We start from the raw sequence: 10622 nt of genomic DNA on the forward strand, positions 1-10622 counted from the left end.
TATATATTTTGGATAAATAAATGACATTAGCTTTATATGAATAGAGAAAATAATAATAATAATAATAATAATAATAATAATAATAATAATATAACTTTATGAGGATAAGTCTTATAAAAAATAAAAAAATAGGAGGAATGTAGAATAAAAACACAAAGCACAATTACAGAATCATCATTTGTGGTTTTATAAATTTTTTTTATTTTAAAAAACAGTTTTCTAAAAAGTAAAGAAAAAAATTGAACAAATTTAAACAAACAAGTTTTTTTTTTTTTTAACAAACAAGTTTTCATTAAAAGGGCTATCGGAAATCTCATTATTCTCCGCTATTCTCACATTTATATAATATAGATTTTCAAGATTTTTGTAAAAAGTGGTTTTTTGAAAAGAGATTACTTACTAAGTAATAGTTCACACGACCAATATTTTGTAATATTTTATAAAAAATGTATGTCTTTTATAAATGTAATAGCCTGAATTTTTATTTTCAAAACTTTTGAATTTTTAATAAATCAAAAATCTGAATTTGCGACTGTATGGGCTTCAGTGCCGAGTAATTTTAATCTGGGCCTAAATTGCGAGTTGGGCTCAAGCCCAAAACAAGTTATCGGAACTTCTAGTTGAAAATAATTTAAACTTTTTAGAATCGATATTGGAACACTTAAAATAATAATAAAAATTAGATTTACCGATTAGTAATCCTAAATTTAATTAAATTAATTAAATAAATCAAATTAAAGAGACTAAAATGGGGTTATTCAGTAAATAATTAATTGTTGATAAACAGGAACCGTAAATTGGCTTAAAGTTTCTTGAAACCAAGAGAAAAAAACCAGATAGTCAAACAAAAATAGAGCTAAATCATTGAGTTGAACCAAACCGATTCGAATCGAACCGGAATGGCCCAGAACCCTCTAGAAACGCCTTCTTTTTTTTTCTTTTCTCTTCTCCTTCCCCTGGATCGCGCGACCTCCTCCTCCTCCTCTCTTCTTCTTCTTTTTCTTCTTTCTTTCTTTTTCTTTCCTGCGCCTGCGACTCCGTTGCTGGCAGAAGCAGATCGCGCCTCCACCAGTTCAAGCGGAGCCATCGCGCGCCACTGCCGCTCCTCACTGTCGCTCGCCGTTCTTCTTAGCCTCTGTCCAGGCGAGCACCGTCGGCAGGAGCAGCGCCTCAACGTGTCAGTTGTGCCTCAGCTTAGTTGCAGCTCCAGCGCGCCTCCGACCACCAGGAGCAGATCTGTCGCGCCTGCCATTGCACCGCCAGCTACTCCGCCGCCAGATCGCGCCACCACTGCAACTCAGCCCCTCATGCGTCGACCTCAGGTGGTCCAGCCGCTTCTAGCGCGCGTAGTTTCGATCCGGCACGCGTAAAAGTCCGATCTAGCAACCTGCGACAGAAATTTCTAAATTTCGGGTATAAATTAATTCTAATAATTTCATTTAGCAAGTTTGATTAGTTGAATTAATTTAATTTAGTGTTGATCCGTCGGTTAATAAAAATATACGTGATTAATTAAAATTAAATTCTGGTAATAAATAAAATTGCTGGGAAATTATGATTTATAGAATTAAAGAAAAATTAACAAAATATTGTTGATGTGGATAAATGTGAAGGACGGGCTAATTGACTGGATTGATTGCCCGCTGGATTGGGCTATGAGAACTTGATAAAATGATTGACTGAGTTAATTGGTGGATAGTTGAATTGTAGGGGAGGTGCTGTCGAAATTTTGGTAGAAAATAAAATAAAATTTATTATGGAACATTAATTTACTAACGGCACTTATCTGAAATATATAAACAAATAAATAAATAAACAAGAGTAATGAATTTATATATAGTTTAATAAATTAAATACCGACTAAAATTATAATCATTATTAATATTCATATTTATGTTAGTATTATCATAAAATATTACTTAACAACTAACTAAACGTTTTATTTAAAGGCAATAACTTAGAATAAATAAATAAATAAGGAAATCCAATATATATATATATATATATATATATATATATATATATATATATATAGTTTAAATTAATAAGTGAATTAAATAACTGATAACCAAGACTAATACACGAATAAGAAATATAATCTGTCAAATTAAAATTCTTACTTAGAATTTTATTGTTTATTTTAGAGGTGTATAAAATTCCGAAATGCGAGGACAAAGGCTGGAAGCATGTGGCTAGAAAGGCAGTCCCCTTAGAGGACAATAAAGAACTGTGAGTAGTGTTAGATAACTAGTATCATCCGCTTGCATTCATGCATTCACGGCTAAATGTTATCATGCATTATTTTGTTGAATTGCCATATTATGATGCACTATTTGTTGATATTAAAAATTGTTTGATTACTTGTGCTATGAATATACTGTGCCTTGTTTGTGTGGAATTGGGATGACGTGGACCACCATGGGTTTGTGAGGACGGTCTGTGATATGGATCCTGAATATGATATGACATGGAATTTGACCGTCGGCCGGGAAAATGGGAGATCGGCGCCCCCGTGTGCACCTGATGATATGGATTGTATGGAAAACCACAGGATGGCTTCTTGTTGTTGCGCACCTGATAATCTAGATTTGATTGTAGCCCGCAGGGTGGCCTCCTGTTGTGAGCACTTGATGATCTAGATTGGATGGAAACCACCGGGTTGCCTCCTGTTGGTATGGAAAAGAAAAGAGAGAATGGAAAAAACAATGAGAGGACTGGTCAGTGAGGATTAGACCAGTTGGCCGTATGGGGGATCGGCTCCCTGGTGCACATGTATGAGAGGGCGAGCCATGTGTGAGGACGGCTCGTTGGGGTTTCAGGTGGTGCCACTGACTGATTTCCACGTGATGTGATTATATGAAGGTGATAATAATTGTGATTGCTGTTGTATTGCCATTTGTGTGACAAACTGCATGATCATATAATTAAACGAATGATCAAATTAAAATGTTTTAGTATTTGTGTGATTGTGTGGGGTGAGAGGGTTATCTAACCCTACTCATTGAGTTTGGCGCTCACCCCTGCCTATTATTTTTTTTCAGGTAATAGAAAGAAAGGCCTTATGGAGTTGACACATTATTTATAGAAGACTGTTAATAATTGAAATATCAATGTAAATGTAAAAGTAGAGTTCCGCAATTGTATTCCAACTGGGTTGTAAATGAATAAATAGAGTATAGACATTTATTATATTGACTGTACGGTGGATATATTTGTAAATAGAATGCGAGTTTTAAATAATGCAGGCTTACTACGGGCTTCGGGGGCCTTAAGCCCACCCAGGTCCTAGTGCCGGTCCAGCCCACGGAAATGGGTCGTGACAAAGTTGGTATCAGAGCATAAGTTGGGCCTTAGGAATCAATTGCGGAACATAGGAAATTAAATATAGAGCTCCTATGTTGGGATCGGCCGTAACCAACAAAGGAGGTGTAGTCTGGATTGAATTCCATTTTAGTGCCGGTGGACGCATCGTGCACGAGGATGGAAGGAAATCTATATGAAACTTAGGATGAGAACTAAAGATACATAAATAATAGTAAATTATAAAAATGTTTGGGTAACTGACGTTTATAAAATAAATACTTTGAGTTTTGCTAAGTCCCCTCCATCCAATTTTGAAGCAGAAGATCAGTTGAAAATTGGTGTAATGGCCTGATCACCCAGTACACCATGATTCGACAAGAGACACTGCTTCGAAAATTATTTGAAATAATTTAGAAAAGAATTCGAAGTTTTAAAGACAATACGAAAGTGAATTTATTTGAACTATGATTTGAGAAAAATGTTTTATTATTTGCTTATTAGAAATTGTTTTGAAGTTGCAATTAATTTTTTGGTTTTATTGTTCTGTCGGCATGTCACAAATTTATTTGATTTTAGAATTTTAAATTACTCACAATGATTGCATGTTTGATTTATTTTTATCATATTGTCTATCCCGAGGACTAAATTAGGCTTACAGAATCAATAATGATAAATTAATAATTAATGGCATGGAATATGAATTTGAATGATAATTTCAATTAATATAGAAATCAAATTTTAGAAATGTTACGGTTAGGGATTACAAAGTGGAAATTGTAATTTACATTAAATTAAGGGTTAGTAAAGGAGGATTTAGGACAAATAATCATACTAGACAAGAAATCCTCAACTAACCAAGGCGAAACTTAAGGATGTAAAAAGAGAAAATTTGTAAATTACTTAAGTATAACCTTAAGGAGAATAGAGACTTATTGGAAAAATTAAATAGAGTTAGACATGGAAACAATAATTTGTGTCTAAGTACAATAAAAGGTACTTGATTGGGCAAATCTCGCTATACAAAATTTAAATGGAGTAATTAAAGCAAAATAAAAGAAGGTAAATTAATTATGTGATTACAGGTGAGATAGATAAGTTGATATTATATTCTAAAACTTTGATGAAAGTGAAACAATTAGTTTACGTATTATGATGCTAATTAGAGATTTGCTAAAGTCGAGACTTAAGAGATTTGTTAAGATAAATGTTAAATGATAAATGGTAAAAAGTAGTAGACGTAAGGACGACGATTAAATAGAAAGTGTGGACAACGAAAAATTACAAGAGAATTTTCTTAAAATTTTGGATTAAAATAACAATTTTTCAACCTTGATTAGTAAACAATTTGGCCATAACATATGTAAATTAAATGAATCAATTCTCATTATAAATAAATTGAATTTCACATGACTTTGCTTTTGTAAATATTATCTTTGGTTTTCATAAATGAATGCGTAATAAAAGTTAATTTTTCAAATCAAATTATTATTACTATTATACATTTATTGCTAAACTCGGTTAGATGAAAGCTATTTATTTAAAGAACGATTTTCTAAAGATTTCAGTAACTGTTCGATGATAGTAATGGCGATTTCGGTAATAAAGTTTCTTATAAGCTTCAGATAGGTGGTACTATATAGATTGAATGAAATTTTGTTCTAAATATGATAATTGGCGGTAGAAGTACACTCAAAATACCCCAGTCACTGCCTTTCCTCGATCTGTGTTTTCGCTTTTGAGCTGTCTCCTTGGTAAGCAATTTCTTGTGACTTTAAAATTCCCCATGCGTTCATTCTCATTCTTACGTATTATATTCAATTCGAGGACGAATTGTCTTAAGGGGGGGAGATTGTAATAGCCTGAATTTTTATTTTCAAAACTTTTGAATTTTTAATAAATCAAAAATCTGAATTTGCGACTGTATGGGCTTCAGTGCCGAGTAATTTTAATCTGGGCCTAAATTGCGAGTTGGGCTCAAGCCCAAAACAAGTTATCGGAACTTCTAGTTGAAAATAATTTAAACTTTTTAGAATCGATATTGGAACACTTAAAATAATAATAAAAATTAGATTTACCGATTAGTAATCCTAAATTTAATTAAATTAATTAAATAAATCAAATTAAAGAGACTAAAATGGGGTTATTCAGTAAATAATTAATTGTTGATAAACAGGAACCGTAAATTGGCTTAAAGTTTCTTGAAACCAAGAGAAAAAAACCAGATAGTCAAACAAAAATAGAGCTAAATCATTGAGTTGAACCAAACCGATTCGAATCGAACCGGAATGGCCCAGAACCCTCTAGAAACGCCTTCTTTTTTTTTTCTTTTCTCTTCTCCTTCCCCTGGATCGCGCGACCTCCTCCTCCTCCTCTCTTCTTCTTCTTTTTCTTCTTTCTTTCTTTTTCTTTCCTGCGCCTGCGACTCCGTTGCTGGCAGAAGCAGATCGCGCCTCCACCAGTTCAAGCGGAGCCATCGCGCGCCACTGCCGCTCCTCACTGTCGCTCGCCGTTCTTCTTAGCCTCTGTCCAGGCGAGCACCGTCGGCAGGAGCAGCGCCTCAACGTGTCAGTTGTGCCTCAGCTTAGTTGCAGCTCCAGCGCGCCTCCGACCACCAGGAGCAGATCTGTCGCGCCTGCCATTGCACCGCCAGCTACTCCGCCGCCAGATCGCGCCACCACTGCAACTCAGCCCCTCATGCGTCGACCTCAGGTGGTCCAGCCGCTTCTAGCGCGCGTAGTTTCGATCCGGCACGCGTAAAAGTCCGATCTAGCAACCTGCGACAGAAATTTCTAAATTTCGGGTATAAATTAATTCTAATAATTTCATTTAGCAAGTTTGATTAGTTGAATTAATTTAATTTAGTGTTGATCCGTCGGTTAATAAAAATATACGTGATTAATTAAAATTAAATTCTGGTAATAAATAAAATTGCTGGGAAATTATGATTTATAGAATTAAAGAAAAATTAACAAAATATTGTTGATGTGGATAAATGTGAAGGACGGGCTAATTGACTGGATTGATTGCCCGCTGGATTGGGCTATGAGAACTTGATAAAATGATTGACTGAGTTAATTGGTGGATAGTTGAATTGTAGGGGAGGTGCTGTCGAAATTTTGGTAGAAAATAAAATAAAATTTATTATGGAACATTAATTTACTAACGGCACTTATCTGAAATATATAAACAAATAAATAAATAAACAAGAGTAATGAATTTATATATAGTTTAATAAATTAAATACCGACTAAAATTATAATCATTATTAATATTCATATTTATGTTAGTATTATCATAAAATATTACTTAACAACTAACTAAACGTTTTATTTAAAGGCAATAACTTAGAATAAATAAATAAATAAGGAAATCCAATATATATATATATATATATATATATATATATATATATATATATATATATAGTTTAAATTAATAAGTGAATTAAATAACTGATAACCAAGACTAATACACGAATAAGAAATATAATCTGTCAAATTAAAATTCTTACTTAGAATTTTATTGTTTATTTTAGAGGTGTATAAAATTCCGAAATGCGAGGACAAAGGCTGGAAGCATGTGGCTAGAAAGGCAGTCCCCTTAGAGGACAATAAAGAACTGTGAGTAGTGTTAGATAACTAGTATCATCCGCTTGCATTCATGCATTCACGGCTAAATGTTATCATGCATTATTTTGTTGAATTGCCATATTATGATGCACTATTTGTTGATATTAAAAATTGTTTGATTACTTGTGCTATGAATATACTGTGCCTTGTTTGTGTGGAATTGGGATGACGTGGACCACCATGGGTTTGTGAGGACGGTCTGTGATATGGATCCTGAATATGATATGACATGGAATTTGACCGTCGGCCGGGAAAATGGGAGATCGGCGCCCCCGTGTGCACCTGATGATATGGATTGTATGGAAAACCACAGGATGGCTTCTTGTTGTTGCGCACCTGATAATCTAGATTTGATTGTAGCCCGCAGGGTGGCCTCCTGTTGTGAGCACTTGATGATCTAGATTGGATGGAAACCACCGGGTTGCCTCCTGTTGGTATGGAAAAGAAAAGAGAGAATGGAAAAACAATGAGAGGACTGGTCAGTGAGGATTAGACCAGTTGGCCGTATGGGGGATCGGCTCCCTGGTGCACATGTATGAGAGGGCGAGCCATGTGTGAGGACGGCTCGTTGGGGTTTCAGGTGGTGCCACTGACTGATTTCCACGTGATGTGATTATATGAAGGTGATAATAATTGTGATTGCTGTTGTATTGCCATTTGTGTGACAAACTGCATGATCATATAATTAAACGAATGATCAAATTAAAATGTTTTAGTATTTGTGTGATTGTGTGGGGTGAGAGGGTTATCTAACCCTACTCATTGAGTTTGGCGCTCACCCCTGCCTATTATTTTTTTTCAGGTAATAGAAAGAAAGGCCTTATGGAGTTGACACATTATTTATAGAAGACTGTTAATAATTGAAATATCAATGTAAATGTAAAAGTAGAGTTCCGCAATTGTATTCCAACTGGGTTGTAAATGAATAAATAGAGTATAGACATTTATTATATTGACTGTACGGTGGATATATTTGTAAATAGAATGCGAGTTTTAAATAATGCAGGCTTACTACGGGCTTCGGGGGCCTTAAGCCCACCCAGGTCCTAGTGCCGGTCCAGCCCACGGAAATGGGTCGTGACAATAAAAGGATTGTTTGCCAAATAATTGGTATGATTATTAATATTTTGTATAGTTTTCTAACTTTTGGTAAAAAATAGCTATTTTTTTTTTAAAAAAAATTCAAGTAAGATTAAGAAAAATGTTACTTGAATCTAGTTCAAGTCATGATAACAATAATAAACACTATTATTTTAGAATTCTAAATCTATTGAATAAACACACGTGAAAGATATAAATTTAATATTATAATTCGTGATTTATTTAATATTTTAAAAAATAATATAAAATTAAGTTGATTGAAATTTTAAAATTACAATAATATATTTAAAATTTTAAACGCTAGTTGTTATTTTCATTGTAATTTCTAATGTATAGATTTTAGAAAGTTATTGTTTCTTCATATTGAAAGTTGTTATCTATATTAAATATATATTTATTATTTTTTGCTATTTATACTATTTTCATTAAAAAAATTTGACCATATATAATGTATATTTGTTTGTGTAATTATATCATTATATTATTTTTTCATAATTATATTATTTTCATATACTTTTTAATCAAGTTTAATTTCTTAGTTTCTACACACTGTATGAAATCACAAATAAATTTTCACTCCCCTGCAAAAAAATCCTGGCTCCTTGTCACTGAAGACATACCTACACCTTAACAAGAATTTGTACATAATTTGTAGTATAAGACACACCTACACCTTTTCATATACCAAACCAATCAATAAATTTTTATTTTTTTTTTAAAGATCGTCATTGTCTTTTTTTTTTTTTTTTTTTTGGCAAACAGTCAGAAATACCCTCATTAATCGAACCAAAAAACTGTTTTTTTTTATTAACTTAGTATATGGAGTGAGCCTATACATCAAATGTGAGCTAGGAGGAATGATAGTTTTATCATAATTCTTTATTTTTTTTTTGTTGTTTTAAATTTCAGGGACATCCAATATTAAATGGCTGATATGGGGATATCATAGTTTTGAGAGGTCATAAGTAATAACCTTTATATATGTTTTTAATTATTTTTTTTTATTTTGCAGATAATGTTTGTATCTTAAAATTTAAGGTAGTGACACCGTCTAAGGTCATCAACATATGTATGATTTGCAGGAATAATATATTTAAGGTAGATGATGTTCAAAATACTCAAGTCTTCTAATTTGGCTATAAATTAATAAATAAATGATATTAATAATTTAATTTTAATATTCATATACTATAATTTTTTTGCAGTTTAATAAAAAAATAAAATTATTGGTGCCCTAGGATAAATAATTTAATTTTATATTATGACTAAAAGTTACGAGTTTAAACTGTAATAATTTCTTTTACTGGAAAAGATTTCTGATGTTAAATAGAAAAAATTATTTTCAATAGTTTGTAACTTTGCTTTGCATTACTATTAATTTAATCAGAGCATATGGTATAAACGAATAATTGATATAGCTGACAATTAATTTTGAACTAATGTTATATTTAATTGTGGTGGTTATTTTTCTAGTCATAATCGGAATTCAAAAAAAAAAAATCATATCAATAAATTATATAATAAAAAAATTACTGGGGCCCAGACAAATAATTTAAATCATATTATTACACAAAGTCTAAAGTTTAAATTATGAAAATATATATTGACAGTGATTTTCGCAAGTGTACGAAATCGCCACAAGTAATATATGATGAGTAGAATATCGTTCCCACGAAGATTGTATACCAAGTACCAAAATTTTGTTAATCTATTATTATTTAAACGATAAATGAGGAAATTGCTTCAACAAATGTAAATTCAATAAGTAAAATAAGAAGAAGTCAAGCAAACAAAATTTGATTAGAGAAATCAAGGATTAAAAACTGCTAGGGATTTTGATTTCACTTAATTCTATCCAATTTATTTTATTAGTTCATTAATCAATTTTAATTATTCAAGTAGGGGAAACAACTCTAAAATCACTAACAAGCTCTCCCGATGTATTATTAGTTATTTTAATTCCGTTTAAGTACCTATTTTCCAATAGCATAATCAAACCTGAATCAAATCATTAAGTTTTGTAGTTTGTTTATAAATTCATAAATTAAAGTTGTTAATTAATGAAAATCCCCCATGAGTCAAACCATATAGCTTCTGCATCAAGTTATTATTCTCATGTGATTCATTAACTTTTCATATCAAAAAATCATTCTTCCGATGGTGATTAATGAAATAAATCAATCCAGGGGAGAACCTCTGCCTGGAAGCACTAAGTTTATCAATAAATCATAACTTGAACAAAGAAAAACAAATCTAATATTATAATTTGGAAAAGAAATCAAGCTACATCAAATCCCTAGTATGAGAATTTAGTTAGACATAGTGCTTAAATAAAACTCAGTAATGCTTGATAAATATTCCATAATCAATAAGAATAATGAAAGAAATAACAAGATTAAGAGTTTAGAAATAAGAACTAGCTGACAATTAACTCTGAATGGCTTCCTTGAATCTTTGAACAACTCTTGAATATTTGAACTCTTAAAGAAATAAAACTATATACAAGAATAAGAAATATGAGATCTGGTATGAGATAGAGTGGAATGGGATGCCCTGGGATTAACTCTTCTTCTCTTTATATAGACTTCT

General features: G+C 32.0%; 2 long non-coding RNA genes across 2 annotated transcripts; both read left to right on the forward strand.

The window, feature by feature from the left end:
- The first annotated feature begins 955 nt into the window (after positions 1-955).
- Positions 956-3189, forward strand: LOC149492000 (uncharacterized). The gene is made up of 3 exons (XR_016319184.1): positions 956-1413; positions 2145-2229; positions 3042-3189. It is a non-coding gene; the product is annotated as an uncharacterized LOC149492000 (long non-coding RNA).
- Positions 3190-5645: 2456 nt separating this feature from the next.
- LOC149492001 (uncharacterized) lies at positions 5646-7882 on the forward strand. The gene is made up of 3 exons (XR_016319185.1): positions 5646-6103; positions 6839-6923; positions 7735-7882. It is a non-coding gene; the product is annotated as an uncharacterized LOC149492001 (long non-coding RNA).
- The last annotated feature ends 2740 nt before the right edge of the window (positions 7883-10622 follow it).

This window comes from Jatropha curcas, unplaced genomic scaffold, assembly GCF_041381405.1.
Source record: "Jatropha curcas cultivar XTBG-Jc1 unplaced genomic scaffold, XTBG_Jcur_1.0 HiC_scaffold_178_pilon, whole genome shotgun sequence".
Lineage (NCBI taxonomy): Eukaryota > Viridiplantae > Streptophyta > Magnoliopsida > Malpighiales > Euphorbiaceae > Jatropha > Jatropha curcas.